This window comes from Lepidochelys kempii, chromosome 10 (genome assembly GCF_965140285.1).
Source record: "Lepidochelys kempii isolate rLepKem1 chromosome 10, rLepKem1.hap1, whole genome shotgun sequence".
Lineage (NCBI taxonomy): Eukaryota > Metazoa > Chordata > Testudines > Cheloniidae > Lepidochelys > Lepidochelys kempii.
In genome coordinates this window covers 50,513,570-50,536,164 of record NC_136389.1, presented here as the reverse complement: position 1 = coordinate 50,536,164, position 22,595 = coordinate 50,513,570, and the positions used below count along the sequence as shown (strand labels likewise).

Genomic DNA, 22,595 nt, shown 5'->3' with positions numbered 1-22,595 from the left:
GGAGGTGAGGCTGCTGCAAATCTGTCAGGTACACAAAGGGATATGCAGTTTCTGGTATTTCATGTAGCGCTCCACAAGCAGATTCAAGTCCTGGGACTATGCAAGGGGAATTATTAGTTAATCAGTTTTAGATGAGAAACTTGTATAAATACACACCCCAAAACCCCCACAAGTCACACTGTGTGCTCATACATTTAATTTCTCATCTACAATAATCCCAGATCTCACTCTCATAGAGCCTTATCCCCAAACACACTTTTCTTTAAAAGTGTATTTTTAAAAAGCAGTTTAAGTGTAATAAAATGTTAAGGTTCGCAATGTGGTATTACTTTTTATATTCATAACTCAGAGTTATAGATATTCCCCTACCAGATTCCCAGTTATACCTATCTCTCAAATTTTTGTTAAAGTTGAGATTCAGATCCAAACGTCACAGCTCAAGACCATTCTTATTAGAAATTGGTATATTAATTACCAATTTCGCCAGTGGTTATTTGGTAGAATAATAGGTCCATATCACTTCTAAGATACTTCAAAATATGTTGTAAAACTTTAATTTTAAAATGTGGTCACTGGGTGCTTCAAGTAACTAGTTTTTATAAACTAAGCACAATCCAGACACAAAATAATTGTCTAGAAACCTCTTGTGGGAGGGAAGTGTTAAAAACTGACTTTTAGTCTTAATTCCTTGCATTTTGTCAGTTTAAAACAGGCTCTTAACCTTATTTTGTTGTTTATTTTTTGCATTTAATTTTCTATTAATTTGTTCTACTTGACCGGCACCTACCCCAATAAATTGGTATTATTTACTCTATGGGTGTAATCTTTCTCAGATAGGACAATCTGCTGAATCAATGTAATCTCTAGTCTGCCTCACGAAATCTTGCAGCTGCTCACTCTCTTTGTGATTATGTAATTGTTCTGGTATACATGTAAGCAAGCAAAACTTTAGTAAGTGTGTGGAGCGGGGGAAGAAACCTTTATTGTAAAAGCAAAATTAGTGGAGTCTTGGCACTATACTAGCAGGGCAAAAACATTGCTCAATTGAGGACTACAATAGCAACACGCCAGGAGCCCCAGGGCTACATTTAATTTGCATAGACAGTGTCGACTGTTGCAATCTTCATCTTTAGTGTGATGGTACAATTCCTATATACTACAAGTCCAAACATGCAATGATTCTAGCATCCATTTTTAATCTAGAAATGCAGCCTATGAAAATTCTGTGGTCCAGAATGCAAACATTTGTCTTCATAATCATCCACCTCAGTCTGCAGAGATGATGGCTCCCAAGATCCAAAACACTATACTGACTTGAATGACATAGCCTGCTGAAAAGACAAATCCCAACATGCAATGCTCCATCTTGGTCCAAGTGCACCGAAAAGATGAGCCCCCAGAAGAAGATGGTTAATCCAAGCATCACAGCCCCAGGGGACAAGAGGTTTTAGTGGCAACATGCCATCCTGACCATGATGGACTTTGCATTAAACTGGAATACAATGAGCTAGGGCCTCTTTATCCCTGGCAATTGGACACAGATTTCCTGTAATTCCAGAATTTGCCAAATGGTCCTGATTTTTCTCTTGAGTGCAACCTTACATCCCTATTCTTGAAATAGGACACTCAAGAAAGACCATGACGTGGTGAGCAGTTTGGTATTTTGCTGTGGTGCTGCTTGGGGCAAATTCAGGATGGTGATGCCTCACATCTTCCCCTGCATATTAAAGATGTGGTAGCAAATAGCACCAGGAAGCCACAGAGGTGCCTCCATCCTCATGTGGGGAAGACCAAATAAGGCAACTTTGCACCTTACCGTGCACTAACAGCCAACCTCGTTGGGAGCAACAAATCCAAGTGGGTTGTCAGGTTAGTACAGATCTGTCCTTCCTGCCCTCACTTCAGAACAACACCTCAGGGCAGGGCCCCGTTTCAGGGATAGGATGCTCCTCATGAGTGACTCCCCGCCCCGCTCTAGGTTGGGGCTCCCACCTCAATAGCTCCTCCCCTCCCCCAATGTAGGGCAAGAGTGGGGGGTCTCTCCTCCATAGCGCTCCCCTCCCCAATGTAGGAGGACGAGGTCTTAATAGCTCCTTCCCTCCCCCAATCTAGGGCGGTGTGGGGGCGGGGGGGTCTCTCCGCAGTGGCTCCTCCTCCCCTCCCCCCTAAGGCGACGAGAGCGTCTCTCAAGAGCCACTCCTAGCCCCCAGCAAAGGGTGGAGTCCTACTTCAGGAGCCCGCTCCCCTCAGGCGCCCCTCCCTTGCCCCATCCTAGGGTGGTGAGGCCTTTCCTCAAGGGTCCCCCTCCCGAGACAGGGGCTCCTTCCTCCCTCCCTCCCTTCCCCCCTACCGTAGTACTACGAGCCTTACGCAGTCAGTCATCTCCATTGGGCCTGCATGCGCCACGTGACGCTGAGCGTGCGCCCCGAGCCGAACTGAGCTGTCACAGCCAGTTGTTTCCTAGGCGACCCAGAAGAAAGGGAGCGCGCCAGAGAGCGAGCGAGCACTAGGACAGGGCACGTGCACGCGCCAGAGAGAGCCAGAGTGCGCGCGCGTTGGAACCCCGATCTCTTGAGAGCGCGCGCCAGCCTGATCCCGGGAGCTGCTGCTGCTGCTGCAGAGCGGAGCGGGATGTCAGGATTCCGGGCATCAGGTATGTGTCTACCGGCCCCGCCCCCCCCCAGCACTCCCTCAGGGCAGGGTTTGCACACGTGCCCAGTCCCACCCGCAGTGGGAGGCGCTGGGGACCCCCCTCCGTAATATACCACATAGCCCTGCAAAACACCTCCGGCCTCTGCCAGAGTAGGGCATCCCCCAGATAGCGGGCTGCGTGGGTCAGAGAGCAGGGCATCCCGTATATAAAGGGGCTATGCAGGTCTGTATGGCAGGGAGCAGGGCATCCACCATATAACGGGGCTGTGCGGGTTCCTGTGGCAGGTAGCAGGGCATCCCCTATATAATGGGGCTGTGCAGGTCCCTGTGGAGAGAGCAGGGCATCCCCCATGTAACGGACTGTGTGGATCTGTATGGCAGGAAGCCCCTCATATAAAGGGGCTGTGCGGGTATGTATGGCAGGGAGCAGGGCATCCCCATATAACGGAGCTGTGCGGGTCTGTGTGGCAGGGAGCAGGACATAACGGGTCTGGATGACAGGGAACAGGGCATCCCCCATATAATGGGACTCTGCAGGTCCCTGTGGAGAGAGCAGGACATCCCCCATATAACGGGACTGTGCAGGTCTGTATGGCAGGAGCAGGGCATCCCCCATAAAATGGGGCTGTGCGGGTCTGTATCGAAGGGAAAAAGGCATCCCCATGTAAAGGGGTTGTATAGCAGGTCTGCATGACGGGGATCAGGGCATCCCACATATAACCGGGCTGATTGGGGCTGTATGGCTGGGAGTAGGGTATCCCACATATAACAGAGTTGTGCGGGTCTTTCTGCCAGGGAGCAAGGTATTCCCAATATAATGAGGCTGTGCGGGTCTGTATGGAAGGAAGCAAGGCATCCCTCATATAACATGTCTGTATAGCAGGGAGTAGGGCATCCCCATATAATAGGGCTGATTGGGCTGTATGGCTGGAAGCAGAGCATCCCACATATAACTGGGCTGTGCAGGTCCCTGTGGCAGGGAGCAGGGCATCCCCCATATAACGGAGCTGATTGGGGCTGTATGGCTGGGAGCAGTGCATCCCCCATAGACCAGGCCTGTGAAGTCCCTATGGCAGGGAGCAGAGCATCCCTCATATAACAGGGATGTGTGGCTGGGAGCAGGGTATCCCCCATAGACCAGGGCTGTGAAGTCCCTGTGGCAGGGAGGAGGGCATTTCACATATAATGGTCTGTGGGATCCCTGTGGCAGGGCATGATCTTATGATCCTATATGATCTTCTATGTCAGGGAATTTCCCCCTACCCCTCCTCATAAAGCAGGCTCTAGAGCAGAATGTTTCTCTTTCCAAACCCCCTTCATTTTACAGCCTGTAAATTGCTATGTGCTGGAGCAGGACAGGTCATCCTTCAAACATCCATCCATGAACAAGCTGTGGGCACCCAATGGCATGGTGTATGGCAAAGTACTGCATTCCCTACGTATTGGGATTTCTGTGGAGTTCTTATAGCAAGCTGCATTGTGATCTGCCAGTCTTCCCTGTCCCCAAGATAAATATATAAAACTGGTCTGCTGAGGAGTTCCTAAAGCAGGTTACGTGTCAGTCCATCCTCTCCTTTCAGTAGATAGAACGAGGAGTGCTTGTGGCACCTTAGAGACTAACAAATTTATCTGAGCATAAGCTTTCGTGGGCTAAAGCCCACTTCATCAGATGCATGCAATGGAAAATACAGTAGGAAGATAGATAGATAGATAGATAGATAGATAGATAGATAGATAGATAACATGAAAAAATGGGAGTTGCCATATCAACTCTTAACGAGACCAATCAGCAGGAGAAAAAAAAACTTTTGTAGTGATAATCAGGATGGCCCATTTAAAACAGTTGACAAGAAGGTGTGAGTAACAGTAGGGGGAAAATTAGCATGGGGAAATAGTTTTTAGTTAGTGTAATGATTCATCCACTCCCAGTCTTTATTCAAGCCTAATTTAATGGTTTCCAATTTGAAGATTAATTCCAGTTCTGCTGTTTCTTGTTGGAGTCTGTTTTTGAAGTTTTTTTGTTGAATAATTACGACTTTTACATCTGTAATTGAGTGTCCAGGGAGGTTGAAGTGAGTTTTGAATGTTATAATTCTTGACATCTGATTTGTGTCCATTGATACTTTTGCATAGAGACTGTCCGGTTTGGCCAATGTACATGGCAGAGGGGCATTGCTGGCACATGATGGCATATATCACATTGGTAGATGTGCAAGTGAACAAGCCTCTGATAGTGTGGCTGATGTGATTAGGTCCTGTGATGGTGTCCCTTAAATAGACGTGTGGACAGAGCTGGCAACGGGCTTTGTTGCAAGAATAGGTTCCTGGGTTAGTGGTTCTACTGTGTGGTGTGTGGTTGCTGGTGAAAATTTGCTTCAGGTTGTGAGGCTGTCTGTAAGCGAGGACTGGCCTGTCTCCCAAGATCTGTGAGAGTGAGGGATCGTCCTTCAGGATAGGTAGATCTTTGTAGATCTTTGATGATGCGCTGGAGAGGTTTTAGCTGGGGGGTGAAGGCAATGGCTAGTGGCATTCTGTTACTTTCTTTGTTGGGCCTGTCCTGTAGTAAGTGGCTTCTGGGTACTCTTCTGGCTCTGTCAATCTGTTTCTTCACTTCAGCAGGTGGGTATTGTAGTTGTAAGAACGCTTGATAGAGATCTTGCAGGTGTTTGTCTCTGTCTGAGGGGTTGGAGCAAATGCTGTTGTATCTTAGAGCTTGGCCATAGAGAATGGATCATGTGGTGTGGTCTGGATGAAAGCTGGAGGCATATAGGTAGGAATAGCGGTTAGTAGGTTTCCGGTATAGGGTGGTGTTGATATGACCATCGCTTATTAGCACTGTAGTGTCCAGGAAGTGGATCTCTTGTGTGGACTAGTCCAGACTGAGGTTGATGGTGGGATGGAAATTGTTGAAATCATGGTGGAATTCCTCAAGGGCTTCTTTTCCAGGGGTCCAGATGTTGAAGATGTCATCAACGTAGCGCAGGTAGAGTAGGGGCATTAGGGGACGAGAGCTGAGGAAGCGTTGTTCTAAGTCAGCCATAAAAATATTGGCATACTGTGGGGCCATGCGGGTACCCATAGCTGTGTCGCTGACTTGAAGGTATACATTGTCCCCAAATGTGAAATAGTTGTGGGTGAGGACAAAGTCACAATGTTCAGCCACCAGGTTTACCATAACATTATCGGGGATACTGTTCCTGATGGCTTGTAGTCCATCTTTGTGTGGAATGTTGGTATAGAGGGCTTCTGCATCCATAGTGGCCAGGATGGTGTTTTCTGGAAGATCACCAATGGACTGTAGTTTCCTCAGGAAGTCAGTGGTGTCTTGAAGATAGCTAGAGTGCTGGTAGCATAGAGCCTGAGGAGAGAGTCTACATAGCCAGACAATCCTGCTATCAGGGTGCCAATGCCTGAGATGATGGGTCATCCAGGATTTCCAGGTTTATGGATGTTGGGTAGCAGATAGAATACCCCTGGTCAGGGTTCTAGGGGTGAGTCTGTGCAAATTTGTTCTTGTGCTTTTTCAGGGAGTTTCTTGAGCAGATGGTGTAGTTTCTTTTGGTAGCCCTCAGTGGGGTCAGAGGGTAATGGCCTGTAGAATGTGGTGTTGGAGAGCTGCCTAACAGCCTCTCGTTCATATTCCGACCTATTCATGTTGACAACAGCACCTCCTTTGTCAGCCTTTTTGATTATGATGTCAGAGTTGTTTCTGAGGCTGTGGATGGCATTGTGTTCTGCACGGCTGAGGTTATGGGGCAAGTGATGCTGCTTTTCTATAATTTCAGGCCGTGCACATCAGCGGAAGCACTCTATGTCTAAGTCCAGTCTGTTGTTTTGACCTTCAGGAGGAGTCCACCCAGAATCCTTCTTTTTGTAGTGTTGGTAGGAAGGTCTCTGTGGGTTAGTGTGCTGTTCAGAGGTGTGTTGGAAATATTCCTTGAGTCGGAGACATCGAAAGTAGGATTCTAGGTCACCACAGAACTGTATCATGTTCGTGGGGGTGGAGGGGCAGAAGGAGAGGCCCTGATATACGACAGATTCTTCTGCTGGGCTCAGAATATAGCTGGATAGATTAACAATATTTTTGGGTGGGTTAAGGGAACCACTGTTGTGGCCCCTTGTGGCATGTATTAGTTTAGATAGTTTAGTGTCCTTTTTCCTTTGTAGAGAAGCAAACTGTGTGCTGTAAATGGCTTGTCTAGTTTTTGTAAAGTCCAGCCACGAGGAATTTTGTATGGAAGGTTGTTTTTTATGAGAGTATCTAGTTTTGAGAGCTCATTCTTAATCTTTCCCTGTTTACTCTATAGGATGTTAATCAGAATGTTAATAGATGTGCGCTGGGGTTCTGGAGGTAAGACATGTCAGCATAGCACCCACTATACAAATAATAGGTGGACTGTGGATTTCTATATTAGTATATATGGCAGTGCACTGCCCTCAATACAACAGGCATACTCTTGATTCCCTATAGAGGGTGTATATAAGTAGTAAGGTGTATGGGCATTACCCTTTTTGTAATTGCCCCGGGTGCAGGTCGTGTCTTAGATGCCTTTCTCTGCTCATTATTTCTATTAAGTGCATCATTAGTTTATTTATAAATATAAGTAGAGGAGGGAAAATGGACTCCAAAATATTTGTACTTAATGTAAAAGAAGATACTGAACAGTAAATATTTGTACTGAAGATGTGGTCATTAGTTTAGAAGTTATTCTAAATCTGGTCACTTCTTTTGTTTAAACAAAAAAGATATAAACTCTGGCTGGTATGGAGTTGTATGAAGTATGTGGAGGGTTGCCTAGGGTTTGATCCAGTTCTTAGATGCTGTTGAGTTTTCCAATTCCATGATTTGTCAATAGCTGTAAAACCAGAAAAATTGTTTTCCATCATTGCTTAGTTGTACCTTGCTAGTCCTGGTCTACATTTCTGGTTCTTTCACGAGGATACAAGTAATGAGTTACACGTTAGCAGGTGTATGATTAAGAATTACATGCTTGATCCTAGAAAGCGGCCTTGGGAACCACCTTATACCATATTCATTCCCAGATGTAAGTATAAAGAATCCCAGAGGTCTGGGGGCAGTAATGCCATCTTCCCTTACCCGCCCCCCATCCATCTTTTGTGTGATTTCTTCAGGATAATGCTTCTTGAATCATGCCTTCATTCTAAATGCTGTAAATCCATAAAATTATGTTGTGACTTTTGTCAACAAGGTTCTGACCTACATTAGCATGGTATTACGACACAGCAAGAAGACCAGCAATAGTTTTTGAAGGCCAAATCCATAAGGACTCTTTTTTTTAATCAAGAAAATGTTTAGTTTTCCCTCTGTAATCTGCTGCATAGTTATGTAGCACAGAATTAGCAGTCCTTTTTTTTTTCATTACACACATGTATAGGGATGAAATCAGTAAACGTTGGAGATCCATGTTCAAACATAAGATGTCATAGGATGTCACATTAACTTCATTTAGTGAGGTTCCTAAGTTAACATAAATCACTATTTCAGTTTATTTTCCTATTGTCCTGGGGCTGGTAAATTTGGTCTGATGTAAATTTCTGTATTCTGTACATGCATATTTCACAACAGACAATCACTTGGCTGAACAACAGACTGAGTGCACACCCCTTGAGCCAAGTTTGCTTGTAGGTACAAAAGGTTTTATAAGTACTAGGTATAACTCAAGTGTGGATAATATATAATATAAATGTAACCACACGCACACATAAACACATCTTCTATATTGAATCCAGTGTGTGTAATATATTGTGAGGTGCATTGCCATATATTGCTGGCTATCTTTGCTGAAAAAGTTAGCACAGCAGGACTGAGCTAAGCATTCTGTGGTAGTTTTAATCTGAAGATTCTTTTGCTTGTATCCATTTAAGTGAAAACCAGTGTGGTTTTATTATTTTATTTGTTGTGACCATTAGTTGATATTTACAAATAAGGCAAGATTTTGTTTCTGATTTTTTGCTCAATATATTGTAAAAATTGTATTATATGTAAAGGGTTGAACTGAGATAATACTGGTACTGAATGGTTCTGCTAGTTCTTGTGCAGATACTGTAAATTCCTGCAGATCAGGCATGTCAGAATACTTGTAAAAAGTTCATTAATGTAGTATGAGCATGTTAGAGATATTCCACACAAATTAGACAACAGCTGTACGGTATTGACATATAGAGTCTTCTGTTGTGAGATGAGATGTTGGCATTAAATAATTGTTACCTTGAGCTTGTGAACTGTTGCGAGACAGTGTACTTTGTGCAGAAAAGGAAAGGAATGCTTCTCCCTCTCTTACGAAAGGTTCAGAACAGGAAACTAGTGCATGCTGCTTTGGACACACTGTGTCCTGGGCAGCACTACAGTGGGCTGATGGTCAGAAAAGTGACTGCAGGTCCAATTCAGTGAGTAAAGTGCCTGCGTGCCTGAGGCAGTACATATGCTCATTGACTCCAGCATGTTTCTGAACAAATTGTAGTAACTTCATGTTCATTTTTCTCACTGAGTTGCAGAATTGACTATGCAGCCCCTGTATACAGTGTGGTATGTTTCTCTGACAAAGGATGAGAAGGTCTGGGTCAGACAAGAAAGTATATGGCTAGCCTGATGGGCGACTACTCCAAATTCTACACAAAAGGAATGTGTATCAAGAGTGAGCAGTTATTTCAGTCTTAGAACTAAAATATAACAGGCTGTATGCAGACATAACTCCTGCCAATTCATGGGGCAGTGGAGGGGGTGTTAGTAAGGGCATGACAAAGGTCTGCTAAGCAGGGATCTACCCTGATCTAGCATGCATCGGGCCATGCTTGCAGTGTGTGTGTGCAATGAATAACCTAGAACTCAGTTGAAATGTCTGTGACTGGGTGAGGTAATATCTTTTATTGGACCAACTTCTGTTGGTGAGAAGAGACAAGCTTTCAAGCTTACACAGAGCTCTTCTTCAGATCTGGGAAATGTACTCAGAGGGTCACAGTTAAATACAAGATTGTTTAGCATAAGTAGTTAACACATATTTCAAGGGACCATTCGAGGTGAAGTGGCCCATTAACACCTCTCCAGTCATAGGGGCAAAAAATAAAACTGGGGGACAAGAAGGGGCGGTTAAGAGGGTTATAGATTGTTGTAATAAATCATAAATCCAGCTGTGACACTGAGTACATTTTCCCACTGAAGAAGCTTGAAAGCTTGTCTTTCTCACCAACAGAAGTTGGTCCAGTAAAGACATTACTTCACCCACCTTGTCTCTCTAATACCCTGGGACCAGTACAGCTACAACACTACATGTGATTAGTGACAGATATTCTGGATGCAACAGAGTGGGTAGAGTTAACTGTTCCCATAGGCACCATGCCTGTCCCAATGTATGAGTGTGTGGGTGTTGATATAGCTGTTTTAGAGGGGCACAACTAGAAAGCTATGGGGATTTATGCAGTTCAGTACCCACCACAACCATTCTCGTTGTTGTGCCACATGGCTATTTCTGCTGCGATGGCTAATGGTAATTTTCCTGCAACCCTGATTGGCTGGGTGCTGGATGCTCGTTTCCTCTTGGATTGTCTCTGTGCTAATGTATGGTGAAGGTAGCTCTGAGTCTCCCTTTGTATGGACAGCTTTTAGCAAAGGGGGATGAAAGTAACAAATTTCTGGGATTGTTAAGGGGATTTGTGTTTTAGTATGTCCAAAGCACAAGTGGGAGAAGTTAGACTGCCCTCCCTGAAGAAGTCCAGCCTCTTTACCAGAAGGCAAAAGTCTACATGTTCCAGCATCTGTATGTGTTTAAATTTCCTGCCGTACCTGAATGCAGAACAAGCAGTTACTCTAATTGTGCTACATAGTGTAAACACTGTACAGGAGAATAACTCTTACCTCTTTAAAGGGGTAGTGAATGGGGCTCAATGTAAGGATGCCATCTTACTCAACCAATCTGCTCCCTGGATGACTCGGTTACTTTACAGACAGAAAGTTTCATCCTTGTTAATGCTGCAGAGCTAATATAGCCATGGGAAAGTGAGCTGGAGTCTATTCTGCTGCATGTGTTATCATCAAAAGTGTCAACTAAGTTCTATTTGCAGAATCTTGATTGCTAGTTGTTATATAAGAGGAAGAAAATATTAGATTTATTTATTTATTTTGAATCCCAGATTGAGTGCCTGCTCCCATGGAAACCAAAGGCAAAACTCCCATTAGCTTCAATGGGTGCAGGAGCAGGCCCCGAGTCTGCCGTGGAACAATACAGAAAGTTTGTTCTTTTGACTTGTAAAATTCCTATGACTATCGCCAAGCCAGAATAAATACAAAACGTCACCAATACTTTTAGAGTTGCTTATCAGTTTAACTCCACTTTAACGTATTCTGTGACATTCCAGATTTATGCTTTTAAATATAAAATAAAAATTCTTGCTTGTTGTTATTGTGGGGCTAAACTTGCCCTGTGCCACCCTTTGCATAGGCCCTTGCCCCTGCGGGAATCAATGAATAAGGTGGTTACAGGGTGCAGGAGGCCCCGAAGTTGCACAAGAGGTAATAGGCGGAGTCCTTCACTGTCTCTGTCCCTGAAGACCCAGTTACTCAAGCTATATGCTGTGCTTGGAGTTGGCTTGCTGAGAATGATATAATAGAGTTTAATACTTAATTTAGTTTTAGGGTCCAAATCAGCCCTCAGTTACACCCATGTAATCGCACCAAAATCATTGGTGGTGCATGAATTTGAGCAGAGGCAGAATGGGTTATGTAAACTTGAGAAGCATATGGAGGTGATTCAATTTCTAAATAATTATTAATTGAACATCTGCTTATTCCTTGGTTTATTCAAAAATGTAATGTTTCCACTGTACAAATTTCTCCCTCTGTCCCACTTCCATTTTATCTTTTCCCTCATCCTGTGCTACTATGATCATTTAGATTGTGAGCTTTTCAGGGCCGGTACCATGTTTTTCCTTGCTTTATAAAGTACCATGTACATCTATGGCACTATATACAAATATAATTACATTAAAAAACTATGTTAAAGGAACTTTAGGTTGTGAAGTCAAGCACTCAAAAATTAGGAAATGCCAGATTAAGATTGTCTGTGCAAATGTAATTCACCCCCTTGTGTGTACATCCTTTACACTGAATGAGGCAGGGGGTCCTGTGGAAAAAATGGTAATCGAAATTAAATACTGTATCATAGTGCACCTGAATAAGGCAGATTTAAAGATGCACGGGCAACCTTTAATCTGGAATTTCCTAACTTTCAAGAACATGACTTTTCAGTCAAAATAACAGTCTTGTAACGTATAAAAACCTCAGAAATTCTAAACAACAGAAAAGAGAAAACATTCTTCTATGTGCAACTCTACAATTCCCCAATGAAATATTAACAGCAGGATTTTAACCTTAAACCTGCAGCACTAACCTCTGCTACTTGAGCTACAGAAGGAGAAGGCAGTTGTCTAAGAGTTGAGGGTTAGGCTATGGGAGCCAAGTGCTGGCTCTGAAGGTTGTAAGGAGGATCCTCCCAACCCACCTTTCTCACTCTCTCCTCTCCTGGAATTGTGGGAGCTCCTGCCCTATGTGCTGTACCCAGATAGGGGGTGGACCACTAGGAACATATTTTTGATCCAGGGGAGTGGTGTTGGGGAGAGCCTGGCCTGGCTCTCTCCCCTCAACCCTCCTCCTCTAATGCCCTAGAAGCTCCTAGGCTTTCCTGCTGCAGTGTGTGCTGATGCTGATGCTTTATCAGTGTCATGAACCTGACTTTAGAATGTTCATATCACTTGTTATTTTGGCAGGCTGCCAGATTTTTCCTGAGCCATGCAAGCAAGGGATGAGAGATGACCATTTTTAACAATATATATCTTAGCTAAATCTGCATGAAATGTCACAGGACAAAGAAAGGACACTTTTATAGCTAAAGGGCTATTTCCCTGTTGAATTTCAACGGCCTTTTGTAAACAAGGGGGTGGGGTGACCAGATGTCCCGATTTTATAGGGACAGTCCCGATTTTTGGGTCTTTTTCTTGTATAGGCTGCTATTACCCCCCACCCCTGTCCCGATTTTTCACACTTGCTGTCTGGTCACCCTAAATGGGCGTGTCAGAGCTTCTCAAGAAAAAAAAAGTCGCAGGAAACTTTTATAATGGAAAGTGCTAGGAAACTTAAATGCAGGGGTCACTGCCAGCTTCCCCATATAATTAAAAATGAGAATTCCCAAACATAAAGGGTAAAATCCTGACCCTATTGAAGTCAGTGGGAGTTTTGCTATTGGCTTCAATGGGTATGTCTATGCTGCAATTAAACGCCCTGCAGCTGGCCTGTGCCAGCTGATTTGTGCTCTGAGGGCTCTCCCCTCATGGTGTCCCAGAGTCTGAATGTCTACTCTGCAATTTTATAGCCCTACTGCCTAAACCCCGTAGCCTGAGTCAGGTGACATGGACCAGCCACAGGTGTTTAACTGCAGTGTAGACATACCCATTGAAGCTGATGGCAAAATTCCCACTGACATCATTGGGGTCAGGATTTCACCTAATGTGTTCATTTGTCCAAGTCCATCATATAATTTCTGGTGGGAAATCCACCATCTGAACTATCAGCCCTCCTAGCCGAAGGTATACCTCTGTACTGATTTACATTTTCCATATGAAGCCTTAGACCTTCTTATTGCAAAAACTGAATTCTAAAAAGTTTTTTAGTTAGCTCATGAGCTCTTAGCTGTAATAATTTACATTAGCAAACTGCCAAGGTATGATCACTGGGCATGTGATGTGCATCAGTCAGTAAACAACCCATGACTTTTCTCAGTATTTAATAAGCTAGTGGAATTTACAGGCCCCTTCCAATAAATTATCACATTCTTGTTTGGAAAGATAAAATTAGTAGGTTTGGAAAACAGCTTTTTTTAAGTAGAAATAGGAGACAGCCCAAGGTACTCATGTTCACTTACACAGTTGATCCATAAATAAAAGAACCTTTAAAATATGCACTTGTAACTATTATTCATCAGATTTTTCTCTCTATCCTTTCTGCCCACTCACATTCTAAGTAATTTGATTGTTCACTGATTATTTTTAAATAAGTAGGATTTTTGAGCAGGGAAACAGATAGTAAACTACATAAATAGAAATGTTTATCTTTTAAAGGTGTTAGTCATAAAAAAAAAAACTCAAAAGGGCAAATACTCCTTGGAGTCATTATAATATGTGACCATATCGTATCTTCCAGTTGGGACAACGGGGCTTAGAAAGCTCCAAGGTTCACTTAAGAGTATCTGACACAAGTTCCCCTTGGCAAGAAGAGATTCAAAGGAGACTGCGGAGTTCACATGATCTCTAAGGGCTCTGTGATCCATGGGAAAAGGAAGTTCCAAAGCCTCAAGAGGGCTGAGAGCTGTCCCTCTGTAGTGCTGTCTTTCTCCACACGCTTCCCCCCTCCTCAAGAGCCATGATGCTATTGATTCTTTAACCCATGCTTGTGTGATACCCACCCTTTCTCAAAAGGGTTTTTCAGGAAGTTAATCATGCTAGGTGTAACATTAATTTAATTTTACAAGACATCAACCTGCCTAGCAAGGATTATGCTGTGAAGAGAGCTGTGGTTCTCTAGCGCCACCTTGGCATTGCCCTCCCTACCCTGAGCTCCATGTCCCAAGTTACAGCAAGCAGGGGCAGAGGAGTTTATATAGGCTCCTGGTATGGGGGGCAGCATGCTGCAGATGCATCATCCTCCCTGCTCTGTCATCCCCCACTTTTCTTTCTTTTCCACCCAGTTTAATTTATCTTTGTTCACTTCCCTACCTTGCAGTGGAGGGGAGCATATGGCACTGCAGTGTCCATCTGGTTGCTATATATATGCACTTATCATGCACTCCTCATGCAGGAACCCGTCGTACATTTCTTATTCAGGAAAAACTTGCATTGACTTCAGTTGCTCTTCAAGTGTTTATTCTTTCCCGTGAATGGGAGTTGTTCACAAAGGGTTAACAAAACAGATCCCTATTTGTGGATCCTCAAACTCCTATGTTAGTAACATCTGTATTATGGTAATGTTCAAAGGCAATAAGGATTGGGGGCCCCATTGTGGTGTGTGCTGTACAAACATAGATAAGAGGCAATCTTTGCCATTTTGGGTTAAAGTCTAAAATATTTTTTGTTGGAACAATGTGTATGGTGATAGGTATCTTACCTTAGATATGCAGATAATACTGTACATCTAATTAGTAAGTCAGTCTTTATATTTTTGCTCCATAGCACAAACCCACTTCTCAAATTTTTGCTTAAGTGCAAAACCAAACATCCTAAATACGTTCTATTTTTATTGTTTTATCTGATAATTTTAAACAAACAGCTTTTTAAAATGCTTCTTTTTTACATGTGGGGTTTTAGTCTAGAGCTGTGAGATATATATATATATACATATATCTATCTATCTATATATATTTATATATATCTCACAGCTCTAGACTAAAACCCCACATATAAAATATATATATATAACCCCACATTATATAAAGAGACATTAAAATAATCATATTTGTTACTATGTGTTAATGACCAGGTCCTACAAAATCAAGTAGCATTGCCTCCTGTGGGTCAACATATGAGTGTAAGGGTCTGTCTTTGTAGACTCCTTTGCCATAATAGGGCTTCAAGTTATTAAAAACTGAAATAATGTTAACAGTATAACTTTCTATTATGTATTTCGTTGGTTCAGAGAGATACCAAAATAAGTATATTTTTAAAAAATCACAATTTTGCATGGATTCGTCTAACCTACAAGTAACACTTAAGATTAATACAGCTAAAAGGTCAAAGAAATTGTATCTACCTTTTCAGTTTGTTTACTCTGAGTGTTTTACAGCTAGCCCTGTGTGTACTGCCTATTTCCCCCTGTCATTAGTTTGGATCTTTCACACAGCAGCATGGGGGAGAAAAAAAATTGAAATAAGAAAATGTAATTGTAAAACAACAAAGTTGGTAGGGGGAATAAGAAGCATGTATATTACCTGAAACTACCTTGGTCTTTGGAGCAGGGACTATCTTGTTATATGTGAGTTCAGTGCCAATGACAGTGGGGCCCTAATCTCCTATTAGAATGTTTCAGAGTAGCAGCCGTGTTAGTCTGTATTCGCAAAAAGAAAAGGAGTACTAGTGGCACCTTAGAGACTAACCAATTTATTAGAGCATAAGCTTTCGTGAGCTACAGCTCACTTCCTCAGATGCAGATGCAGAATGTGTAGGTCATACACCAGCGGTGGGCAAACTTTTTAGCCTGAGAGTCACATCTGGGTATGGAAATTGTATGGCAGGCCATGAACGCTCACAAAATTGGGGGTTGGAGTGAGGGAGTGGGTGAGGGCTCTGGCTGGGGGGTGTGGGCTCTGAGGTGGGGGCAGAAATTAGGAATTCAGGGTGCGGGGGGGGGGACTCCAGGCTGGGGCAGAGGGTTGGGGTGCCAGGGGAGCTGGGATTCCGGCTGGGGGTACAGACTCTGGGGTGGGGCTGGGGATGTGAGGTTGGGGGTACAAGAGGGTGCTCCAGGCTCAAACCAAGGAGTTCTTTAAAGGTGATGTAGTGGCTATTGTCCTCTGGTGGCATTGTGCTCTTACTGGCGGTGGTACTTCTCCATATTTCTCCTAACCTGTGGCTATATGCTGCCACAATTAATTTATTCTTACATGTTCTATTTTTAGTGGTTTACTATACAGTATGATATGTGAATTAAAACAAAATAAATTCAGAAATAGGAAACTTTAGAAAATAGGAATTGCTGTACCAGACCAGTCCAATTCCACGATCCATCTGATTAATAACCTCTCTGACCGTGGCCACAACCAGATGTTTTAGAATAAGTTACAGGAAATGCTACAGTGGACAATTATGGAATAAACTTCCCAAAAGGGAAGTTTTTTCCAAGCTGTCTCTGGTAGTGGTTGGTTTGTGTCCTGAAGTAGAAGAATTTATATCCCTTATAAAAAAAATTATCCTCTGTAATCCATATATAACTAGTACTTTTTTGAATTTTATTAAACTCTCAGCTTCTAATTTAATTTTACAATCAGACAAAATAGAAAACAAACAAACAAAAAAACCAAGAATTTTGAGACAGTAAATTTCACATACCAGTGAATGGCAAAAGTGGGACCCAATCCTGCAGCAAAACTTAATTTGACTTCAGAATCATGACTGGCTTTATAATGTGCACTGGAATTTATAAAGCAACAATGTAGGTAATAATGTAGATTTTCTAAAAGCATCAAGCACTATAAGTCCTGCATGACTACATTCTCTTCAAGGCAGAATTCCTTTGTAGAACTATTTTTCAATATTTTCATTATTCAAACCAGTCTGCAGGTGTATCTGCTTTATCAGTAGCACTGTGCCATAAAGGTTTATGAATTTGACTGTACGTATGAATGTTTGCCATTAGTTTTAAAATTAATTGAGTTTACATATAGTATAACAGAATATTTCTATCTACAGTAGAGAAACTTCTTGGTCTGCAGCATAAATGAAAATACATCCATATAGCTATTTACTCAGGCAAAATACAAAATGATCAAAATGCTAAATTTAATTTTTGTCTTTAGGTGCTGTTTTAGAAAACTAGCCTCTAACCAAGAATAAAAATTGTTGTCAGAATAATATGCGAACAGGTAATTTCTTATAAGTTTATTTTTACTCAGATGTTTATTTATAGTTCACTATAGTTGCATGGGTTACAACAGGTGGTATTAGATTGTTGTGGCTTCTCCTGAGAGCCAACTCTACTCCCGGGGCAGTGGACCAGTGTTTTCAACTTTTGTAAGGAGGGATTGCATTGGCCAATCTTAATACCTCTCAGAAGTTCTGGGGTGGGCTGGCATATGGCCCAGGACTTTTTATAAAAGGAGGCAGGACAAAGCAGATCCTTTCTAATCTACCACCTGACAGTTTTGAGTTCTTTTTCTTTTTTATTCACATGATTGCAACTTTAGGGCAATGTTTGTTGGGTAAAGGGTAGTTAGTTTAGCCCAGGGGTGGGCAAACTTTTTGTCCCGAGGACCACATCTGGATATGGAAATTGTATGGTGGGCCATGAATGCTCATGAAATTGGGAGTTGGGGTGGGGGGGTGAGGGCTGGGGCTGGGGATAAGGGATTGGGGATGCAGAAGGGTGCTCCCAGCTGGGACCGAAGGGTTTGGAGGGAAGGAGGGGGATCAGGGCTGGGTCAGGGGGTTGGGATGCACAAGGTGGTCAGGGGTGCAGGCTCCAGGCGACACTTACCTCAAGCAGCTCGCAGCAGCAGCAGCATGTCTCCCCTCCAGCTCCTATGCAGAGGTGCAGCCAAGCGGCTCAGCATGCTGCCTTGTCTGCAGTCGCCACCCCTGCAGCTCCCATTGGCCGTGGTTTCAATGGGAGCTTTGGGAGTGGCGCTTGAGGTGGGGGCAGCGTGCGGAGCCCCGTGGCTGCCCATACTCACAGGAGCTTGAGGAGGGACGTGCCGCTGCTTCCGTGAGCCGCGTGGAGCCACAGCATGCGTGGAGCAGGGCAAGCCCCCGCCTGGAGCACCGGAGCGGGGCAAGCCCCAGACCCCACTCCCTGGTGGAAGCTCGAGGGCCAGATTAAAACATCCGAAGGGGCAGATGCGGCCCCCGAGCCATAGTTTGCCCACCCCTGCCGTACACAGTACTTATTGTCACTTTTTAAAAAATTGGGTTGACTTCATTTTGACTGAGTCCTTTAAGCTTCACTTTGAACATCGAAACCAGTCTGGTTGCCACTTTTTGATTCTCATGTCATTAGCACAACATTATTTAGATTTCCTGTAAGATTGCAGGGGAATAATTCACTTAAAAACATAAAACAATACCACTTTTTTCCCCCCACTTAATTTTGGAAGCATTGGATAAAGTTAACTAGACAGAGGAAGAAGATTCAGGTATTGTTCAAGTGACAAATTTAGAAATAAAAGGCAATGGTTGATAGTGAATGAATTAGTTCGTATCTGATGGCTCTTTGATGGCTTAAATGAATTGGGATGTTTTCCAAGTGAGTAGGTATCCACAGCCTGCTCCAAAAAACACCGCCTAAGTTGGCATGCTTATTAGAGAGACAAGGTGGGTGAGGTTATATCTTTTATTGGACCGACTTCTGTTTATTGAGAGAAATAAGCTTTCACCAACAGAAGTTGGTCCAGTGAAAGATAGTACTTCACCCACCTTGTCTCTCTAATATCCTGGGATGGACATGGCTACAACAACACTGCGTACAACAATGGCTTCCTTATTGACAGCCTCAGTGGAGAGAGTGTGGATTTAATGGGCCATATGCAGAATGAGCTTTCATCTTGCACTTGAAGTTGGTACGTCCAGATCAGGGTTGAAGCACTGACCCATACTGGCCTGGAAGCTTGCACTTGCGCTATTGACTGTTTTGTAGATAAATAGAAGATTTCACTCTCAGCACCTTCCATCCGTCTATGCCTTTCACAGGCTCTAAAATTCACATTGAAGTATATTTATCTTTTAGATTGTAAGCTGTCTGGAGCAGGATCTGTCTCTTCTGTTTGTACAGTGCCTAATGCACTGATCCTTATTGGGGAAATACCATAATTTAAGTGATTATTAATAATAATGTTTAAAAGAAACAAAGGGCCAGGAACAAAAATACAGCTCTTGTTAATTAAGAATTAGGTACTGCAGAGAAACATCTGATTTAGTGGTATTTTGTTCCTCTGGAAGGACTCTGGACATCTGATCTTGGTGCTATACAGTAGTTTCATTGAAACAGTTTATCAAAGCTGTTTCAATGAAATAGAATGTTTTGCTATTGCTTTCATTGCATGCACAGAGCATATTGCGTGAACAGCATTTGGCAGGAGCAAACATAGTGTATCTGAAACCTTTAATTATATATTGTAGGCAGCTCTGTCTGGGTCAGAAGATACCACATTATCAAATGACATGCTGTAGTCATTCAGAACTCATGCAACAGCTTGATCATTCATTGAATGATTGGTCTCTATCAAGCAGGAAACAGCAACATTTTCATTAGAGCCTAGGTGTGAAATGGCTGAATCTCTTGTTACCTGATTGATATAAGAAATGAAGGGAGCTGTGTTCAGTGAAATATTTACAGCAGTGAAGACAGTGGGTATTATGCACTGTGTCACACTTCCACTTGCTGTATGGTACTAGCAGTTCAAAAAGTTTCCAAGATATTTCAGAAAAAGGAGTACTTGTGGCACCTTGGAGACTAACCAATTTATTTGAGCATAAGCTTTCGTAAGCTACAGCTCACTTCATCGGATAGAATGCATCCGATGAAGTGAGCTGTAGCTCACGAAAGCTTATGCTCAAATAAATTTGTTAGTCTCTAAGGTGCCACAAGTACTCCTTTTCTTTTTGCGAATACAGACTAACACGGCTGCTACTCTGAAACAAGATATTTCAGTTTCATTGAATTTCGTTTTGTGAGTGTATGCAGCAACACTTAATATTATATAAGCTCTGTTTAAACACAAATTAAAGAGAAATGAAGAAAAATGGTAATGTTTGGGGATATTTACACTATTCCGTTTTCCAAACTAAAGGTAGAATAAGCTTATGATTAAGGCACAGGAGTGGGAGTTAAGAAATCTAAGGCTATTCTACACTATGCATCTTACAATGGCATAGCTGCAACGGCACAAAATAAAATCACCCCCAATGAGGGGCGGTAGCTTCGTTGTCAGGAGAGCATCTCCCACTGACGAAGCGCTGTCCACATCGGCACTTTTTTTGGTTAAAACTTTTGTTGTTCAGGGGGGTGTTTTCTTCACACCCCTGAGCGACAAAAGTTTTAATAATGAAACTGCATTGTAGACGAAGCCTAAGTTATATTTATGGCCTTACCACATACTTCCTGAGTGACCACAGGCATTTCGCTCAACCTCTCTGTATCTCAGTTTCCCCATCTGTACAAGGGAGATAGCATCTGTGTCACACAGGGATGTGAGGCTTACTTCATTTGTTTGTAAAGTGCATTGAGATTCTAAGATGGAAGCTGCTATTGAATGGTAAATTATTAACTGTAGTAGAGTCTCATTAGTGGCTGATAGTTTTTCCCAGTCTGACAAAAATATAGCAGTTCTGGGTTTGGCTTGCAGCTATTCCAGATATATGGGTTCCTGCTCTGGACTTGTCCATCTGGCAGAGTCAGAATTTGCAGGGGGCGGGAAATCATTTTTCTTCTTTTAATGCCGTCTCTCTTCTCCAGATTTCACTCTACCTAAAAGTCCGGCTGCTAATTTTCTCTTTCCTAGCACTTATGCCTTAAAGAAGAAACAATAGAGTGGTGGAACTGAGAATATTTGAAGAATGAAAAAAATTCTGGCCTCGCACATTAAATTGGTCTGTAACTAGCTACAGTGATACCAATTAATAATAATAATTAATAATAATAATTAATAACGTGTTTTTCCATATCCCTGGTTTCTCAGACCACCAAAGAACTCTCTGCCTTGCAGTAGAGGAGTTACATTTTCAGTGCAAACTATATACCCATTTGGGCTGGGATCAGCACTTTTACATTTCCCCTAGGAGAAGTGATGATTGTAGCATTTATCATACATAAAGGAATCTACCATAAATAGCTGCCAAAAAGTAGATCAGCAAAGAGAACAAATTCAGCAGTATCCAGGATCTCAGAAACCTTTTCAGCTAGTAGAGCTGATGGTGAAGTAAGGAAATCACTCCCTCAGTGCTCTCCAAAAGCTCCCATTTTGGAGCAATAACAGATATGAGTGGGTGTATGTGGAATACAATACAAGTTCCTGACAACAGAATTCCATCTAAAAGAGACCATTCTAGTATGTCAGAGCATGAGGGTGTTGAGCATCCTGACTAGACCTAGTCCTGTGGGTGAACATTCATGCTCACTTGAAAAATTGAGAGTCCACAGACAAAATACTGTGACCTGGATTAAAAAATATTATTGCCAGGAGAATAGTGGACTTGTCCCAGTGGTGATCTGTTGGTGCAGGAAGAATATCTTTCTGAAGGAGGTACTCCAGTCCCTGGTCACCCTAATTATGGATGTGACTCTCCTAGGCTATAGGGAAGAAACAAGACAAAACAATACAGTACAGTTGATCCAAAAGAAAAGTAAAAAAAAAAATTAATTATATTAATGTGGTAAATATGAGGCTATTTCATCTGTCTTTTCTGGAATTGGAAAGAATGTAAAGGAAATCATGTACTGGTCTAATCAGACAGCCCTTTGCCTTTAGCAGAGAGAAATGAGGTGCAGAAGACCAAGGTCCAAAATCTCTTCTTTGCTTTCTCTAGCAGAGGGGAGGAAAAAATGGAGTAGACCCAGATGTCAGAATGATTGATCTCCCAAGGGAAACTCTGAGAGTCCAAACTCCAGGTTTTCACTGTCATGTGCAGAAATCACCAACAAAAGCCTGATCACCTCTGCTGACCTTGGCAGAAATAAAGCTGCTCTCCTCCAGACACTTTGTGCATTCCAAGCAATGGGAATGTCAGGACAGATGGGCTTTATTTCAGGTAAATATTGTGTATTTAGAGGGGTTGGATTGACTTTGTGGGAGTTGGGCTTGGTAACCTTGCTTTGCCTTGAATAGAGGAAGGGGAAAGAAGGGATTAGCCATCACAGAAAATAAGCTGATTCATAATGATGATCAGGTTCAGTATATGACCCTTATACACTATTTTTTCTTCCTCTCTATCTTGGGCAACAAGACTTGACTGATGGCTTAACTTTAAATTACTGTTTCATCATACCCTTGCTAAGAGATCCTTCCCATTCATTACTGAAGGAACCACCCATCTGCTCACAGGGATCATTATGAAATAAGCAAGGGAGGAAATGTATGGCAAGGGCTAATCAAATTTATGATATGAAGCCACCTGCTGACCTAGTCTCCTGTCATGGCATTTAGGTTGGTGGTATTTGAACTGCCAATCATCCCATA

At 42.7% G+C, this 22,595-nt stretch overlaps 2 protein-coding genes across 4 annotated transcripts in view; one reads left to right on the top strand and one right to left on the bottom strand.

Annotated features, from left to right (window-relative positions):
* NRG4 (neuregulin 4) overlaps window positions 1-2,604 on the bottom strand; it is a 63,227-nt gene extending 60,623 nt beyond the window's left edge. The window contains exon 1 of one of the 2 annotated variants that reach the window (XM_073303524.2): window positions 2,351-2,604. The gene's annotated coding sequence lies outside the window, so the exon portion shown is untranslated. The remainder of the gene's footprint in view (window positions 1-2,350) is intronic. The other variant, XM_073303523.2, reaches the window with a different exon arrangement.
* The window catches only part of TMEM266 (transmembrane protein 266), a 191,388-nt gene that overhangs the window by 64,906 nt on the left and 103,887 nt on the right, over window positions 1-22,595 (top strand). The window contains exons 8-11 of one of the 2 annotated variants that reach the window (XM_073303520.2): window positions 1,204-1,869; window positions 2,465-2,653; window positions 17,226-17,291; window positions 21,946-22,167. The gene's annotated coding sequence lies outside the window, so the exon portion shown is untranslated. The remainder of the gene's footprint in view (window positions 1-1,203; window positions 1,870-2,464; window positions 2,654-17,225; window positions 17,292-21,945; window positions 22,168-22,595) is intronic. The other variant, XM_073303518.2, reaches the window with a different exon arrangement.